The sequence below is a fragment of the Abrus precatorius genome, unplaced genomic scaffold (assembly GCF_003935025.1).
Source record: "Abrus precatorius isolate BTA unplaced genomic scaffold, Abrus_2018 Scaffold0, whole genome shotgun sequence".
NCBI classification, from domain to species: domain Eukaryota; kingdom Viridiplantae; phylum Streptophyta; class Magnoliopsida; order Fabales; family Fabaceae; genus Abrus; species Abrus precatorius.
The window spans coordinates 1,464,765-1,469,764 of record NW_020874290.1 but is presented as its reverse complement, the minus strand read 5'-3'; the positions used below and the strand labels follow the sequence as shown (position 1 = coordinate 1,469,764).

Genomic DNA, 5,000 nt, shown 5'->3' with positions numbered 1-5,000 from the left:
CGCAATTTCTTTTATGTGAGCCCGCTTAGCTCAGAGGTTAGAGCATCGCATTTGTAATGCGATGGTCATCGGTTCGATTCCGATAGCCGGCTTTTCTCGATTTGCGTTTGAAATTGATAATGTCTTCTTTAGAAAAAGAAAAGATTGGGGGAGTTCGCTCTCTGTAAAACAAATCCAGAAAAGAACCTATTGTGTTTTTTACAATTCTACAAAAGTAGAAAGTGAGGTTCGGATATTGATAGAATTCGTCTAATTATTCTTTGTAGTATAATACTTTAGTAGATTTCGCTTCATTTATCAATTTTTTCATTTAGTTTAGTTTTTATTTTGATTTATGAGATTTTACATTAATAAAAAGGAGTCTTTATGTCACGTTACAGGGGACCTCGTTTCAAAAAAATACGCCGTCTGGGGTCTTTACCAGGACTAACTAGTAAAAAGCCAACAGTCAAAAGCGAACTTAGAAATCAATCGCGCTCCAGTAAAAAATCTCAATATCGTATTCGTTTAGAAGAAAAACAAAAATTGCGTTTTCATTATGGTCTTACAGAACGACAATTGCTTAAATACGTTCGTATCGCCGGAAAAGCTAAAGGATCAACCGGTCAGGTTTTATTACAATTACTTGAAATGCGCTTGGATAACATACTTTTTCGGTTGGGTATGGCTGCGACTATTCCTCAAGCCCGCCAATTAATTAACCATAGACATGTTTTAGTTAATGGTCGTATAGTAGATATACCAAGTTATCGTTGCAAACCTCAAGATATTATTACAGCGAAGGATGAACCAAAATCTAGAACTCTGATTCAAAATTATCTTGATTCAGCCCCCCGTGAGAAATTGCCAAATCATTTAACTCTTCACCCATTCCAATATAAAGGATTAATCAATCAAATAATAGATAATAAATGGGTTGGTGTGAAAATAAATGAATTGCTGGTTGTAGAATACTATTCTCGTCAGACTTAAACCTAACTAAAATAACAAGAGTTTTTTTTCTGCCATTCATGTATCATAGACATAGATATAGGAAGATTTTCATTTCTTGCTCACTTTTTCCACTATTTTCCGTATTACCGAAAAAATTAGGAATACAGAATCCATATCAAAAAGTTGAAATAATGGTATCCATTGTTATTTGAAACATTGCGATGAGTAATATTGATGAATTTGGTAAAGGTTCGGAAAGAGAGGGATTCGAACCCTCGGTAAACAAAAAGCCTACATAGCAGTTCCAATGCTACGCCTTGAACCACTCGGCCATCTCTCCCACAGAATGATGCCCAGAAACCTGGTGAATAGTGAATCATTGATATTCTATTTTGGTAGGCGCATAAAACTAATTCGAACTAGAAAAATAGAAAAGAAAATAAGAAAAACCTCTTACGAGGCCTTAAGATAAACAAATTTGATTAATGAGTCAATTTTTACGTTATTTCGTACTGTATTGTACAATTCCTTTGTTTGTGGGATTCTTTTGATTTCTCACGCGATAAATAAATTATGGAATGGATTTCTACCTATGCCTAGATCTCGGATAAATGAAAATTTTATTGATAAGACTTTTTCAATTGTAGCCAATATCTTATTACGAATAATTCCAACAACTTCAGGAGAAAAAAAGGCATTCTCTTATTACAGAGATGGTGCGATTTGATTATCTTTATTTCAATTTTTTTTCGGTAAAAATTGAAAAAAAAAACCTACGTTTGCTGAAGGTGAAATTTGTAAATAAAACGATTAGTTCCTTCTGTCGTGTATCCCCGATTAATGCAGCCTCATATGCTTCAATTTTAGGTTTATAGTATTAAGCGAAAGGTTATACCTATACTTATAGGGGTTAGGTCAACCCTACTCTACTAGTACCAATGGGCGGCATGGGGGAAGAAGCACTACGCTTAGGAATCAACAACACGAAAACTTTGTAAAAAAAAAATATCTTTCCTTGTCTTATCGGGATAGAGATTAACAAGAATGGTTGGGACAATAAACATCCATCTTGTTCGTATTTTGGATACCCGTATAACCATCGAAGATTGTTGAAGTGATTAATTCCGAGAAATTAAGCAACGGTGAGGACAAAGAAATTGTTGAAGTTACTGTTTTTTTATCCAGTACCAACATATTTGTTGTTAAGAAAAAATCTTTTACAGGAGGGTTGGCTAGAGATTTGTTGTAAAAAAAAACACTAGCTCTGCTCAGTTGATAATGAGAATAGAATAATTCAATCTTTTTTGATTATATGTATTTTTCTCATTATACACATAAGGGAGGAGCCGTATGAGATGAAAATCTCACGTACGGTTCTGGAACGGAGATTCTTTGAACCGAATGACGACCGTAACGGATGTCGGCTCAATCTGAAGGAAATTATGCGGAAGCTTTACAAAATTATTATGAGGCTATGCGACTAGAAATTGATCCCTATGATCGAAGTTATATACTTTATAACATAGGCCTTATCCACACAAGTAACGGAGAACATACGAAAGCTTTGGAATATTATTTTAGGGCACTCGAACGAAACCCCTTCTTACCCCAAGCTTTTAATAATATGGCCGTGATCTGTCATTACGTGCGATTATCTCCACTATAGAGAGAAAAAAGAAAGGAACGAGTAAATCCGCTAATACTAATCGAATAAATACTCGAAAAAATAGGCTTTCTACATATATATCGTACAAAACAACGATTTTTTTCAGCTGTAGCAAAGAGAGAAACCTCATAAAAGTCAAAATATGAAGAAATAGATATGCCTAGATACTTTTTTTCTATGGATAAAAGATCTAATTGATAGAGGAAGCACCGTAAGGATCAATTAACGAGGTTTTGAGCCGATACAATAAGAACTGCTTACTTATATCATGATAGAAAAGTTAGGAATCCACTTATGTAATAAAGTGGATCCCCTGAAGTTTTGAGCAGCGGTGTAGTATCAGATCCCAAAGATAGTAAGTTTTTTCTTTCTTATCAAGAAAAAAGTCTTTTTCAAAGATTCTATAGAAATTGATATATCATATAGGAAAGTATATGATATATGAAATCGAGATAGTTACCTTTCAGAAAATTAGAATAAGAATGTTAATGTCGATGTTTTATTCATTTTTCTGAAAGTAGGAGAAAAGATAAAACTAGAAAAAAAAGATGAAATTCTTTGAAATTCTTTATTAGTCAAAATTCAAGTTTAAAACTTATGTAATTAACTTCTTTTTTTTTTTTCTTTTGGTTAACTCCAAAACAAAATAATGGAACACCAAAAGAATTTACTGTTGAGCCGTATGAGCCAGGAAACTCTCAAGTACGGTTCTAAGGGAAGGAATTTACTCACCTATTCCGACCGAGGAGAACAGGCCATTCGACAGGGAGACTCTGAAATTGCGGAGTCTTGGTTTAATCAAGCCGCTGAATATTGGAAACAAGCTATAGCCCTTACCCCTGGTAATTATATTGAAGCACAGAATTGGTTGAAAATCACAGGACGTTTTGAATAAGAACACTCTGTTTTTTGTTTTTTTTTCTATTTTCTTATTTCATTATATATATATATATATTTCATTTATATTCTCTATAGAATATAAATAATATATATATATATATTTCATTTGTTATAATTTATTGTTTGTTGCTCCCATCAGTCAAATAAAACAAATCATTTCTATAGGAACAACCAATTACAGAATTTCAGTATCTCCCCCTTAACTTAAAATTGTTCTATTTCGTCTGGTATTTCGTAGAGATAAATGATACGTGGATATAGTAGAGAATTTTCTTTTTTTTCTACTATTCAAACCAATATTCAATTCAATCAAACTAATAAAAGAGACCCTCGAAAAACTAAATATAAATACCAGTGTGTTCCCTAATAATGCTAATGACTGCTCACTCTATTTGAAATAGAGTACATAATAATACCTTCTCTATAAAGAGAAAGAGTGAAATTAGTTCTATCTAGGAGAACTTATGAGTGAAATCTGAATACATTAGGCTGCACAAAAAATTATTAAACTTCCATTCAAAGTCCAGAAAAGGTCTTAAAAGATTAAAAAAGGTCCGTTGAGCGCCTCACTGCTATGTCATAATAGATCCGAACACTTGCCACGGATTGACTTCGAGATCATAATTGTTCTAGTGAATAACTAAAGAAAATGGATTATATGAAAGAAAATATAGAATGGATAGATGGGAAATAGAAGAGAACGAAACTCAATATAAACATCTTTCATAAGTTCACTAATTCTGTTTTATGTTGGCGAGTTTCTTTATATGTGTTGTCTGGAAAGAGGAGGACTCAATGATTATTCGTTCACCGGAACCAGAAGTTAAAATTTTGGTAGATAGGGATCCCATAAAAACTTCTTTCGAGGAATGGGCAAAACCCGGTCATTTCTCAAGAACAATAGCTAAGGGACCTGATACTACTACTTGGATCTGGAACCTACATGCTGATGCTCATGATTTCGATAGCCATACTAGTGATTTGGAGGAGATTTCCCGAAAAGTTTTTAGTGCCCATTTCGGCCAACTCTCCATCATCTTTCTTTGGCTGAGTGGCATGTATTTCCATGGTGCTCGTTTTTCCAATTATGAGGCATGGTTAAGCGATCCTACTCACATTGGTCCTAGTGCCCAGGTGGTTTGGCCAATAGTGGGCCAAGAAATATTGAATGGTGATGTAGGGGGGGGGTTCCGAGGAATACAAATAACCTCCGGTTTTTTTCAGATTTGGCGAGCATCTGGAATAACTAGTGAATTACAACTCTATTGTACCGCAATTGGTGCATTGGTCTTTGCAGCCTTAATGCTTTTTGCTGGTTGGTTTCATTATCACAAAGCTGCTCCAAAATTGGCTTGGTTCCAAGATGTAGAATCTATGTTGAATCACCATTTGACAGGACTCCTAGGACTTGGGTCTCTTTCTTGGGCAGGGCATCAAATACATGTATCTTTACCAATTAACCAATTTCTAAACGCTGCAGTAGATCCCAAAGAGATTCCAC

At 34.3% G+C, this 5,000-nt stretch overlaps 2 non-coding genes across 2 annotated transcripts; one reads left to right on the top strand and one right to left on the bottom strand.

Annotated features, from left to right (window-relative positions):
• The first annotated feature begins 19 nt into the window (after positions 1 to 19).
• On the top strand, positions 20 to 92 carry TRNAT-UGU. The gene has a single exon. It is a non-coding gene; the product is annotated as a tRNA-Thr (tRNA).
• Positions 93 to 1,185: 1,093 nt separating this feature from the next.
• Positions 1,186 to 1,273, bottom strand: TRNAS-GGA. The gene has a single exon. It is a non-coding gene; the product is annotated as a tRNA-Ser (tRNA).
• Positions 1,274 to 5,000: the final 3,727 nt, after the last annotated feature.